Source organism: Lagopus leucura, unplaced genomic scaffold, assembly GCF_019238085.1.
Source record: "Lagopus leucura isolate 7727_CA_CO unplaced genomic scaffold, USGS_WTPT01 Super-Scaffold_100004, whole genome shotgun sequence".
Lineage (NCBI taxonomy): Eukaryota > Metazoa > Chordata > Aves > Galliformes > Phasianidae > Lagopus > Lagopus leucura.
The window spans coordinates 35,830,138-35,844,172 of record NW_024962264.1 but is presented as its reverse complement, the minus strand read 5'-3'; the positions used below and the strand labels follow the sequence as shown (position 1 = coordinate 35,844,172).

Genomic DNA, 14,035 nt, shown 5'->3' with positions numbered 1-14,035 from the left:
AGTGGGACTTTTATCCTGGCTGAGCAATCCACATCATGCTCGTAACATCCAGGTAGTTATGAAAATCCCATTAGCTTTATTTTCAGGGACTTAAATTCCTCAGTATATAAGACATCAGGAATGTGAATTTCCTGAATGTCAAAGAGCAAAGCGACTTCCTCAAGCAGAGCCCAGTTGCTTTCTGAGTGCTGTCCTTAGTGTGCGTTTGTTTACTACAGGATTTTGTTCACCCTAAACATGCAGCTTTGAGTTCAGGAATGTTTGATGTTTCCCTTTAAATCTGCACCTTTAGGGGGTGAGGATGAGTCCTGCCCTCAGCTGGTTTAAATCCCTCACCCTGACTGAAGACTGCAGCTGTGCTGTTTGTACAGGAGCTGATATTAAACAAGGCTTCTTTCTGCGTGTTTCCTAGAAGCTTTGTGTTCCACAGCCACTCAGGTCCTTGCTATCTTTATTTCATAGTAATATCTATCATAAAGTTTGCTTTCTGCTTGAGAATAATATGCCCACATCTAGAACAAATTCCTGGAAAATGGGCTGTTAGTGCTCCAGCATCCAGCTAAAGTGTCCCCAGCCAACCTCCCTGGTAATTGCAGCACATTGGGAATTAAGTATCCATAGGATCATTAAGGTTGGAAAAGACCACAAAGAAAAGATCTAGTCCAAACAATCGATTGCCATCATGCCCAGTGAACTATGTCCCAAAATGCCACACTGTCTGTCTTTATGCAAATACTTGAAACAGTGCCTATCCATAAAGCCATGCATCTTGTGGTGAAAATAATTTACAAAACTTCTGTACAAATTATGTGCTCTGTCTCATCTTAAAAGACAGTCAGTAATAAGTAGAAGCAATTTTTCCTCTTAGGTTACTTCCTCCTGCTTTTGCTGGTGCATTACCCCTCTGCTGGGAAGCCCAGGGGTCAAGATAGGTCTTGCACAGGTATCCTCTATGAAAAACTTGTTTTGCACCATCTTAAGTAGCTTTCCCTCTTACTTACATGCCTCTTAAATGAAATTTAGCAAGATGGAGTGAATTTGTGTAAAATAAACTAGGTTCAACACTGTGCATTGGGAAATGAGTGGTGCAAGCATCCTTTCCTGTAGAAAGTTGGTAATGTTTACTGCCCTTCTCTGTTCCTCTTGCATGAATGTTTCCCAGAAAAATGAATTTTGCTTTCTGTCTTTTCCTATTGTGCTTGGAAAATACTATGCAGTTGCTCCAAGAGCAAGCTCTCATAATTGGATCTAGATGGTAGCATGTTGTATTTCTGAATGTATAAATGGTATGTCATGGCTGAGAAATGCAAAACTGTCAAGTGTCCATTTACTAATACGAAGTAGCTCTATGCTAGACTGACCACAGAAATACCTCTTTCAATTTCAAGTGTTCAATGTATTTCACATCCTGACAGCCTCCTGTTATGAATTGTAGACTTTTCTTGTACCTTATGAGCCAGAGCTCCATTCACTGATAATGAATCCCAGAATGCTGGGCCCTTAATGCAGCTGTTTGTGCAGTAACACAAAAAGGAAGCTGGAACTGAGACTTTTGTGTTGACAAAGCACTAATTTTAATAATGACAAATTGTTTCTCTAGAATTCAGCACTATTCATATTCATGGCCCTTCTGCTACTAAGCAAAGTCATCCACATGCTTGAAAATCACATTTAAATAATTTTTTTTTTTTTTAAACAATTTCTACTCTATTTCCCCTTCTCACATCTCTTTCTTTTAGCATTCCTCACAGGATAATCAAATATTTTCCAAACGTGATAGCTCTAAAGGGAGCAACAAAAACAGTGTTTGGGAAGTAGCATTTTTCCCCTTGAAAGGAAAACAAAAATGTTGAATGGCACTTTATTTCCCATGCCCCTATTTATTACCGTGGCGTGTATATGTGTATATATATATATGTATGTATATATAATATAGGGCATATATATATGTAATATATATATATATATTAGGGTGGTTATATTCCACCCTTAGTGTTTCCAGTGATAGGTCAGCAGGCTGTAGTTGGTCAGTGGTAGTACGTGGCTTTGGTAGAACTGTACGAATGCTGTAGTGTTTCTATGTTGTTCTAAAATTCCCTATTCAAAAAGTAAAATTATTTTTTACCCAGGAAAGCTTTCTGCTTTTCCATTATTTAGTTGATATGGTTGCATAAATTATTAACAGAAAATTCATGTCCTTTCCTATTCTATTCCCTATGCAAGCAAAGTTGCTATGCTTGTTTCTTATTTTAATCTTCTAATATCTACTGAGTGTCGTTTCTTACTTAAAGATTAATCATGATCATATTTCAATACAACAGCCATCTCCTGTGTTATATATATTTTTGATACTCCCAGTGCCTGTAGTCCTAGATGAAGAAATCTAGTTAGGTGGTTCCACTCCATTATTTTGTAACTCCTATCATTATTTTTCACTACTTTTTCAGGTTCTGAACGTATGCCCTTAAAAAAAAAAGCCCCACCAAAAATGGGGGGAGGGAAATAGCCCTAATGCTTTCGACTTTATGCAATCAGTGCAGAGCTGTATTAGAGTGGAAAAAGTAAATGGATTTCTTTTTTTGTTCATTTGTCACACTTGTATAAGTGATCAGCAGTACATCTAATTGTGGCTGAAGTCCAATGAAATCTGTGCACGTGTGATGCTACAAGTTACATCTGTGGGCTCTGTGAAGCCTTAGCAGAAGTCTAGAGCAATAAATCCTTCTGTTGTAAGAAAATATTTACATTTTTAGGTGAACTTCACGATATGGGGATTTTCTTTGTTGCCATCTATGTTTTCTTATTGAAAATGTTTCCTTAAGCTATAAACTTCCTCTCTGAAAGAAAAATCTATTCAGTTTAGGCTCAAGAATAAACCCGACTGCAAATTTAAAAAATGAACCAGATGAAAAAGGATGTGGGCTACTGTCTCAAGTCAGATTTGTACACCAAGACTTTCCGAAGTAATAATGAAAGTGTCATTGTAGAAACAGCTCCAAAATCTCTGACAGTTTTAGTCTTCAGATTTCAGAGACGATCAAAGAGTTTGTATAAGGAGATAGATATCAATTTCTCATTTCCTTGCCTGTGTACTTTGTGTGTTCTTTAACTCCTATCAAGCAACAACATAATGCTAGTTGAGGCTGTCATCTCCTTAGTTATAATTCTCTGCAGATGAAAATCAGTATAGCTTCAATTATTTTGTGCCAATTAATTTGAATATTCCTTGGCATCAAGGATGCCTAACTATATCCCATGCTGACTGGCTTTATTTACAGCAAAATGTGAAGTTCTTCCTATTACTGCACTGAGGTAAGGATAGCCCTTCCTTACTGTTAGTAATGCTCCAGCTCTCTCCTGATGCATTGTCATGGCAGAAGGGTTGATCTGAGCCAGCAGGTGAATGGCCATCCTGGGTCAGCATTAGCCTGAGTCCTTTTCAGTGCCTTGGAGTGGAGGGCTGTAGGCAGCATTACATAGTGCTCTTACATGCTCTGCATTCACCACAGCATGTCTGAAAATTTTAAATAATTGTAAATAATTCCCTTATTTTGTATTATAAAGGAAAAAGAGAAGAAGTATTGGGTCAGCCTTGTTCTTCACGAAGCAGAATGGGCTGAAAAGGGCTGCAGATAGAGGAAAGCCTTATGTTAGCCAGCTTGTTGGGCCTTGATTAGTCCTCTGTTTGGGCAGGTGGGGGGGACAGCTCTGCCCAACTCTGTGGAGATGGTGAAGTGGCATCATCTAACCCTGGGCTACTGTCTACTTCTTTGTCTGAAGTCTATGCATTTGTTTCTCAACCGGTGTTAGCTGGTGAAAGGGACTGTGCACAGAGACTTATGACCTGCATTCTGCAGTCATTGGTTTCAACGTGGAGCAGGGCTGCAGAGGACAACACATATCCAGGCAAGTGTTGTTGGTGGTGTTAAAGACTCACTGGTTTAATTAATTGGTGGATTTGATATTGATGAATACATTTAGATCAGCTTTGCGTGCCCATGTATGGGAAGATGCATACATCCAGATGAACCTCAGTGCTTAATCTGGAGCCATGAGTGTCAGCCAGCCTGGGTGCCAGCTGTTAAGCTTTTTTACTCTACCCTTACTAAGTTTTCCCACTGCTTAGCCTCATTTCTACAAAGGGATCAGCTTTGCCCTTTGTTTGTGTATGGTTGTTCTTAAATGCCTGATAGCTAATTAAATAATGACATATTTTAGTAGCATGTAGATATTGCAGACAATCCAGGAGGGATCACTTTTTAGCGTGGATTTAATATCTTTGCAATGAAACTAATTATTTCTGAAATTTGGAGAATATCTTATGGGGCTTCTTAACTTGTGAGTTGAAAAGAGTCAGAACATTTATTCCTGTTTGGTTTTTTATTTTAATGGAAATAAACTGCTCTTCCATTACCTTGAAGAAATTTAAATGCAATGCTTACATTTTAAGCAATGTAAAACCTCACTTATGTAGACCCCAAAGGATATGATATGTAATTAAGAGACTGTTTGCTCTACCCATGTAATACTTGCATGGTTATGATTCTTGGATAAGAAGAGCAGACTGCCACTCAGGAGTCTGTGTAAATAACTGGATGGCATTCAATGAAAGGAGCCAGCAGTGGCCAGGCTGCCAAATAACTAATAACAGAGGTAATAAATATTTATGAGCACTGTGTTTGAGCCTAGTGTTTTGCACAGGCCAATCTACGCGTTTGACTCTGATCTTTCCACTTGCTGTATGTCATCTGGGGATGCTCCATCAAATATTCTCTGCAATGGCCTGGGGTTAAATCTTGTCATCCTATGCCCTGGAGGTGTTCCCAAACATCTCAGTTTCTAGGGAAGAGTATTTCTAGGCAGAATGAAACTGTTACCTGAGTAACTGTGGATATTTTTAAGGTTCACAGGCAGGCCTCTTTAAGAAGAGAAGCACTCACATGAGCACTGAAAGTGCACTGTGTATAACCCATAAGTTCAGCATATGGTGTCTTTAATACCTGAGGAGAAAGGTCAGTATTTCCCAGATCACAATTCAATACAGTGGGCAAAGATGCGAACAACCCTATCAGCTATGGCTGGGTTCAGTAAATTCAGAGCCTGATCTAGTAACAGAGTTTTGTTTTGTTTTGTTTTTGACTGTATCTACAGCCATCTTTCCCTGTTTATCTTTTTGATCAGTGCGTTAAAACATAATCTTCCAAGACAGCTTAACTTCAGGAGGAATATTGCTCATCTATCTGCTGATAGTAAATAATGGTCACAGTGATCAATGGTTTGGATAACTGCCCATAAATGACTGTTTCTCTGAAATTTCTCTTTGTAAATGTTTAAATAGATATTTTCCTAATTGTATTTTGAATGATGGAATTAATCTGTAATCATTAATGTGACACATCATACTCTCCAAGGAAAGGGAGGTAAAAATCTCTGAGCAAGAGTGAATTTCCCTATGAAAATATCTGTCCAGGACCCTGTCTAGCACGGGAACAACTGTAAATCATCCTGTTTAAACTGAGTCCTCTTATAAAAACTGAGTCAGTATTTTTACTGGAATATTTTCTTTCAAACTACAGAGGGATAAATGTCATGTCAGTTGATATAGAATGGCGATGCAAGAAATTTATCATTTGTTTTTATAACTGTTCTACTGTCATGTTGCTATTCTTGCAGTTTTATGAAGAGCTGACTGCTGTGTGTTATAGAGTATTCATAAATGATGATTAATTAATCTATTTTGGTGGCCTACTACAAGCAAACAAACCTCAGAGTTAATTTAATTCTCTACTCTTGGTTTCAGAGGGAAAAAAAATACAACATTTTCAGTTCACTAGAGGATATAATATTCTCAAATCAGCCACTTTTCAATTAATTTTAAATGACGAATAGAGCAAGCAAATTTTGTTCTTGTCCATTTACTTCTATTAAGGATTCATTTTCAATAATCAGAGAATTCTGAGTCAGCTCATTCTTACCTTAAAGGTTTGCTCCTGATACTAACAAATTATTGTATGGTGTGTGCTTGAAGGCAACAGATTCTTTTTCTTTTTTTTTTTTTTCCCCCAATAACCCTCTTGTTGACACACAGCCATTTATTACTATTTCTGCCATCACCTAGCTTGCTGAGAAGTAATTCTGATAAAGTACCCAAACGTATGGTGTGGAGTATCAACTGTCATAAAGAAGGAAAATGTCATAAAAGAAAAAGAGAAAGAAAGATCATGTGTTATCCTAGAAACATTTTCTTTATGCTCTCAATTTCCAGCTAATTAGTTTCTAAATATGCTGCTGAAGGCCTGAGTTTCCATAGGATAATATTTTCCTACACCAGCTCTTTCCAGCTGGTATGACAGTGTAGGATGAAGGAAGAATTATTTTTAACGGAGAAAAAGGATTCAAAAGTCTGAGCAAGGTTGAAATGGATGTAATCATACACCTGAAGTTGAATGATAAAAGTGGTTTCAACTTCGATGTTTGTATTATAGTATTTCTATCATATTATCAGTGCTTACAGGGCTTCTAGCTACAAAAGAAATGTCTGTTGGGGAAGGGGTGACTGTGGTAGATAGAGGCACTTTTGTAGCATGTTGTTCTTCAGTATTAATGCATGTTGGTTAAACTGAGCCTCGCTATGGACTGTGGCAGGAGGACAGAAGGTGTTTGCAATTCTGAATGTGCATGGGATACAAGTGCCTTTCTGAATAAAGAAGAGATACGGCTCATATCTTCAGGGAAATGTTACTGCTTCATGCATTGACACTGCCCATATAGGTGGCTTTGGCTGGTATGCTATTGGGGTGGAGTCTCATGGTCCTCTGAATTGGAACAAGCATCTGCTCATTCCTGTGCTTCACTGCAGTGTCCACTCACAGTAAAACAGGTCTTTACGTTGTCCATGCTGGTCAGAGGGCTGCAGTACAAAGAATAAGAACTGACTATATTTGTGTATATTAACTTGGTTTGATGTGTTTGTAACCATTAAAACAAATTCTGACATAGCTGGTTAATAATAAAGCTCCCTTTTATGTTGGTAGACAGAACATAATGTAATTAAAATAATAGGCACAGGCATGTCCCTCTCCCATATGCAGTAGGCTGCTAATGATGGCTCAACGAGTATTGACCTTTTTGTAGTGGGGAGGATTTTGTTTCTCCTGTTCCTGAAATATGCTGAGATTATTTATTCACATGGCCCTTATTAGAGCAGTTATAAATTACTTATGGATCACACTGTATTTTCTACAAAGCCCAAGGTTATTTTTTATTCTTCCTGCAGTTATGCTTAATGAAACAAAACAAATAAAAATATTATTAATGCTCAAGACGTTCCATAATAATACTCCCAGATCTCTTGTGGAAGGTAGGAATTAACCCCTCTTTGCATTTGCTTCTAATATTCTGAAGCAATAGTGTGATTCTCATCTGCTCTTGTGAGGAGTTAAGGCAGGAAACAAGAACAAAGCATTCTGAGTATAGCACGTGGGAAATGTAGAATCTAGATTTAACAAACTAGAAATGAGCAGTAGCCTCTTTACACTTCCAAATACTCTCTGTAAATGCATTTAAGTGGCCATCAAAATTAAAAGCATCCCATGACACTTATGAAGAATTTGCCTTTCTGTGGTGTGCAGGCATGTTTCGTTTGCAGTTAGAATAATGATGTGGCTTATTTAGGGTTAGTCTGCAGCTTCTCATGAGTTGAGTTCAAAGTTTCCTTTCAGTCACAGGTCTGATTTCACTCTCAACAACCTACAAAAAAAGCTAATTTTCCTGAATTCATACATTACTTTTCATCTCAGGTTAAACTTTCTTGGAGTTGTTTGATTGATAAGAAGAGCTTAAAATAAATGTTCAGTTTATTAGGTGTTTAACTTTCCCTTTTTTTCTACTTTTCTCAACATTAAAAATTGGGTTGGTCTGTCAGTTGCCAGTATTTTGTTTTAATTTTGAGCACAAAACATACTTTTGCAAAGTATGCTTGTGACTCTGGGCACTTTGTGGTGATGCAGATATAAATCTATAATTATATTTATAGTGGAACTATGAAAAAGGAAGCATCAGAGGACTGAATACCTTGCAATAATAAGAAAAAAGTTAGCCCGGTGTACTTCATCTCCATACCAGGGAGAAATATTGAGAAAGAATAGGAAGAGAGGAGCATCTTCTGAATTAAGGCACCAGACATATGGAATAATCTTCTTGATACAGCCCTTCAATTTAACGATCTCTCTAAGGGATATTCTAGTTTAGGCTGCATAAAATCTTCAGTCATTGCAGTCAACATTGACTGGACAAAGATGGGAAAGCTTTAAGATTGTAGGTTCCCATTTTGTTTCATTTTCTGAAATCTTTTCTGCTTTTTGAAGGTAGCCTTGTGTACATATGTTGTGAAAATCATTGTCCTTGCTTGCAGCATGGTCTATAGCTATTTCTTCTGTTCAACTTAACTTGATAGTATCTCTGAGGTGGGGTTGGTGGCTTTGGACATGAGGCAGGTTTATAAGTGAACAGAAATTAGGAAGGATGCTGTGGTAAAAGAGATGATGGTGTTAAGGTTTATCCATCATCTTTTTAAGGTCAACAAGTAATGAGAGCAATATGCACCAGACTGGCATGTAAATCCAATTAACTGACTTTCTATTTGAGCTAGTTGGTCTTGCTGAGGCTTTTCAAAGCCCGGTATACTTATTCTTGCTTTAGTGTTGGACTGAGGTGCCTCTTGTGCCATTACTTGCTGACTTAATAAAAAGCTGTCTGTTTAAAGAGAATTTTTAGAAGAAATGACTCTCGCTCTTGTTTGTAATGGTGATAATATTTAGGGCTGTATTTATTAGCTTATCTTGGCTGTTCAACATTTATGACTGTACTTTATCGTCTGTGAAGCAGGGGAGTAAAGGAGATGAACTAGAAAAAAGATACTGAAGACCTTGCCGATACTGCCGATGTGATATACAGGTTGCTGTAGGTGTGATATACAGAACAATTTGTAAGAGTGGGCTTTAAATATGCCTCAGCATTTCTCAGGAGACTGAAGAAGGGTAGTGGTCAGAGAACATGGACTGAACTACTTAGTTCTGAGGCTGACACGCAGATCTGGAAAAACCTCCAGAAATTTAAATTCCAGTGGAGTTCCGTAAGCTCTCTAGTGAGAAACCCGCTTTTCTGGTGCTGAAAGTATTTCATTTTGGGAACAGTATACTATGAAGATTATTTTTTTAATTATAAATCTGCATGGACTGCATTTTGAAGCAAAGTAGGTTTGCTCTGTTCTTCCAGCTTCCTCACTGCATTCATGCTCTGTGCTTGTTCATGTTAGCTCTGATAGAAGCAGATGTGAGCATGCCTTAAAAATGTTACTCCAACTTTAAAGCTCTTTGAGGAGGAACTGCCTCAGTGCAGGATGAATTTAACACCAGTATACTTGTCTTCTCTTTGGACCAAGCACTTTGAGTACAGAAGTGCATAAATAGTTGGTTGACATCTGAAGGGAAGCAATTAAAAAAACTAAAAAAGCCATGTGGAGCAGAGCCGGGGACAAACAACGACAGAGGGGGATCTAAAAAGGTATCCTATAAAGAAAGTTTCTTTTCCTAAGGAGAAATTAAGCTGGATAAATAATGAGAATTAGAATAACATATTAAAAAAAAAAAAAAAAAAAGCTGTCGGAAAATGACTGGAATGTTGAACTCTTTGAAATAAAATCTCCCTTGCATTTTTTATAATTACAGGAAACAATAAAGTCAACACTGAGAAAATAATACTTTGAAAGTACCTCAAAGAACTGCAAAATGTTTCTAAGGAACTGGCAAGGCTTAGGAAAGGAGAAAAGGAAATTTGTGTTTGCTTAAAAAAGGAAGAACACAAAAAATAATCCTAACAACAACAAATTAAAAAAAAAAAACAAACTTACCCACCATGCAATCAAAACTTTAAGCTGACTTTGTTTTTGTGTTGAAGCTGTGGAATGCTCTACACAGGCAGAAATGTTTTTGGTTTTTTTTGCAAAGGATCAGGTTTCTATGAGGCTGAGACCAGATAATTTTCTATCATGTTAAGTACATGGGTAGTGTTAGATTCAGATGTTAAGGCTGCGGTATTTCTCTCGCCTAGTGCTCTAAAGAAAAATCAGAACAAGTAGGCTGAAACAAACATTTCCTAATGGTTCTGGTGCTCTTTGACTTGGGATGCTGTGTTTGCATGTTGCCGGCTAATGCTGCTGTGTGTTCTCTGTGGGATGCACACTCTCCAAAGGACTTGGGTGTTCTCATATGGAAACTTTGCATGAGATCAGAAATGACCAGAAATAAGCTTTCATTGCTGGGAAGGAAGCTGCCAGGCAATGCAGGAATGCACACTGGTGGGTAATTCTTCAGTTACTGACTTGAAAGTGTCTTGAGTAGCAATGTATGTCTGTTTTGTGTTCTAGATGCAAATAATACAAGCATGTGTGCTATCACGGTGCAGAGATAAGAATTGTAATTCCTAGGAGGAAAGTTTTAATTTTGCTATCAAAATGAGATTAGGTACAAAGGAAGTTTTTACAAAACATTTTTGTATTTTTGACCAATTGATGTTTCTTCTTTTTTTTTCTTCCCTTCCTTATTTCTATTTGATTATGGTGGTTTTACTGTTTTCTCAGTGCTGGCATGAAAATGCTGACACTGCCTGTGTCCTAATTAGAATTTTGTGATTAACTGATTTTTTATGTCACTGTCAAATCACAGTAGCATTGTCAAACAAACAGCATTAATGATAATAACACAGCACTGATTGAACTGCTAGCTTTGGTCCAGAAAAAGAAATAAAAAATCCTTTTTTTTAATTTTTACTTTCTTTTTTTTCTCTTATTTTTTTTTTTTTGTATGAAACAGTAACAGAAAACTCTTAATAGCCACAGTAAAGTCCCATTTTCAATCCTAAATTGTATGTGTGTTTCTAATTTTTAAATACATCTGAAGCTCCTTGTTATTGTTTTAAGCCTTCAAATGAATGAAACTGTTCAGAGGGGAGCTAGATGGAAAACCTTTTGAAAGAATTGCCCTACGTAGATTTATTTCAAACCCAGTCTGCTCGCTGAGACTTTTCCTGCTACCTTTAATGAGCTTTGCTTTGAAGTGTTTATGCAAAGAATAAGTACCCCAAACTCTAGACTCAAGCAGCCTTCTGCATTAGCTGGGTCCTGGAAAGGTCTGGCTGGTATTCCTATAGCCCTCATTAAAACTCAAAGGAAAGTTGGTTTGATTTCTGTCTGTTGGTGGAATTTATCCCTCCTGTGCATACCACTAAATCATCTCTGCCAGACGTGACTCATCCCTAGGATTCATAAATTAGAGAGTGAAAATATATATCTGAGCCACAGAGTATTCAGTAGAAACCATTTAAAAAAATCCATCAGAAGATCCTGTTGACAGTTTCTCAAGAAACTACCCTAATGCAGTATCACTTGGGCATTTTCTAATTTAACTACTTTTTGAGGCATTTCTTTACAAAAGTGCAAACATTTTTGGTATATGAGCTTAATATGTATTTGTAATACATTTGCTGAAATTGTTTCATTTGGGTTTCCGTATTCCCACATGCTTCTCAAGATTCAGGAGAGAAAAACAGAATTTTCCAGTAGCCTTCATTGGAGGTGCTTGAATATCAGGAAAGGAGAGCAGATACCCAGTTCCTTCCCTTTCCAAAATGTAAATGTATTTTCTTTACCTCAAACAAGAACTTAATTATCTTCCACCCTCTCTCTTCTATAAAAGTTTCCTATCTGTTACATTATTCCTATTTTGTAAATTTGCTACCTCACATTTAATTAAATTTGAAATGTGCTTCAGTAATCAAACTAATTGAAAAAGTGTTTAATCAGCACTTGATTATTTAAGTAGTGTTTGTACTTGCACTTGTTCAGGGCGGGAGGAAGGGGAAACGAGGTGGAAACCTGCTTCCTTAGACTACTAGTGGATGTTATGATGGCCATATGGGTATCACTGCAGAGAGGATGTATGGACAGTGATTCGGGGCTTGAAAACTGGGCACTCCTGCTGGAGGCCAACGCTGATTGCTTCCATTGAGCCTGGGCTGCTATTCATGCTAAACATCCCTCGTTCCCTCATCATGCATGTGTCTGCTCAGAATGGCTTATGCCACCTCTTGCTCACACATGTTCAGGTTTGTTTCTTTCACCTTGACTTGGTAAGCTTGGAAGCTGGGAGAACAGAAATAGCTGACTTCTAGTTTGATTTTAGACAAAGAAATAGCTGTATTCCACGGCAAAAGGTGGTGATATGCTGATTTTAATCAAGGGATTGCAATTATTCCTGAAATTCAGAACAGACTGAAAAAGACAATCTTAAGTTGTGTGAAGCAAACCTGTAATAATTCTGTTTACTGGAGAATAAAGTATGGATTTTCACTACTGGAAGCCTTGTCTCAGGGTAACAGTGGACATGAAGTGATTTCAGCTGTACTCTTGCCCTCTCCATCAGATGAATAAATGTGGCACTGCTTGGTGCCAAGGGGCAACTTGAGTTAGTGGGGTGATGAGTTAATGCTGTGAAGGGAAAGGGGCTTTGCTGCACAGCGCCTCTTTGCTTGTTTTGCTGGTGCTATTAGTCTATTTCTAAGCAACAATTTCAACTATAACCCTTTCCAACAAGGCAGACAAAAAGAGGTTTCACATCAATAGAGCCCCAGCAGCCCTGGTTGCTTCCAGGCCCCATCAGAAACTGGCGCCAGCAGTGCTGTGTATAGGTGTGGGTATGAAATGGGGAGAGTGCCACTATTCTGTGCCCACTTGAGGGGGAAGCTCATGCCTGCATATGCATGAGCATAAGTTCATGCCAGATGACACTTCTGCACACGTGGCTCAATTGCAATAGTTGCTTGCATGTCTGCTTTTTAAGCTCAGGGTACTTGAAGGAGTGACTTAAAGCTGTATCATTGCTTTAAGGCCCTGGTTTTATGGATAGCCCAGGTAACGAATTGCATATTCAAGGACATAAAGACATGAGGAAGATGTGAGAATTCAGTTTCCTGTGGGTGGTGTTGGAGGTCTGCAAGAGCCAACACACTCTTGTCCAGATTGGCTTCCAGGGACAGTCCTGGGACAAACCATGCTCCAAACTGGACCTGATTTGCTTTGGAAGAAACTGCATAGTTCTCTCTGATAGTGAAGCCAGGAGCAAATAGGCACTTACGTACCTTGTGGGATACCAGTCACCAGGTCCCAAATGTGAAATTGGAAACTATGCTAGCCAAAACTGATGCAATTATTAGTTTCTGTATATGTATTCTCCTCACTGGTAGAAGTCTGAGCTGTTGCTTTTAGATTAAAAGAAAAATGAAAGCAATGTCAACAGTTCAAAAATAAACAATGGTACAGACAGTTACTTTTGCTACAAAACTTAGTGGGGTAACTATAGCGATAGGTAAAGCAGCTTACATGGCAGGGGATGCTGTGTTATGGTTAGGATTTTATTTTATGGAAATTATTTCTATCCGTGAACTACATTAGGCATTTCGTTAAATAAGATGTAAAAAAATATGATTTTTTAAAGAGTCTTTGCATTCCAGACAGTTGTTCATTTCCATAATCCATTCAGGCAGCACACGCTGGTTTATACCACACTGCACTTGGTAAAGCCCCCAGATGCATAGGTTAATATCCAAATGTTTTTAAAAAGCATACTTGTTAATGAACATAGGTGTGTGAAAGTCTTCTAGGCTATATGCTGGGAAATCTCTCATTGCTATTCTTATGGAAGTTTGGAGAATAAATCACATTTCAGCATATTTTTTTTTCAGTGGAGTTTGGAATAGACATTCTTTTGATCCTGTTCAGAAGATACGATGGATTTTAGGATACTAATCTCTATTGTATTTCTAATTAACCACCAAAACTCTACACCTTTTCTTACTTGGAATAAAATCAGACCTCCCCATTTGTTTATTTGTGCACTGTCCAAACTTGGTATTTAAAAAAAATGGATGCATTTTGCTGATTTCATTTTATTCTTTCTTCCTACTCACATCAGTAGCCTTC

The 14,035-nt window shown here is 37.8% G+C and overlaps 1 protein-coding gene across 2 annotated transcripts in view; it reads right to left on the bottom strand.

Moving 5' to 3' along the window:
* LOC122180449 (bifunctional heparan sulfate N-deacetylase/N-sulfotransferase 4) overlaps window positions 1–14,035 on the bottom strand; it is a 106,542-nt gene that overhangs the window by 28,064 nt on the left and 64,443 nt on the right. The window lies entirely within an intron of this gene.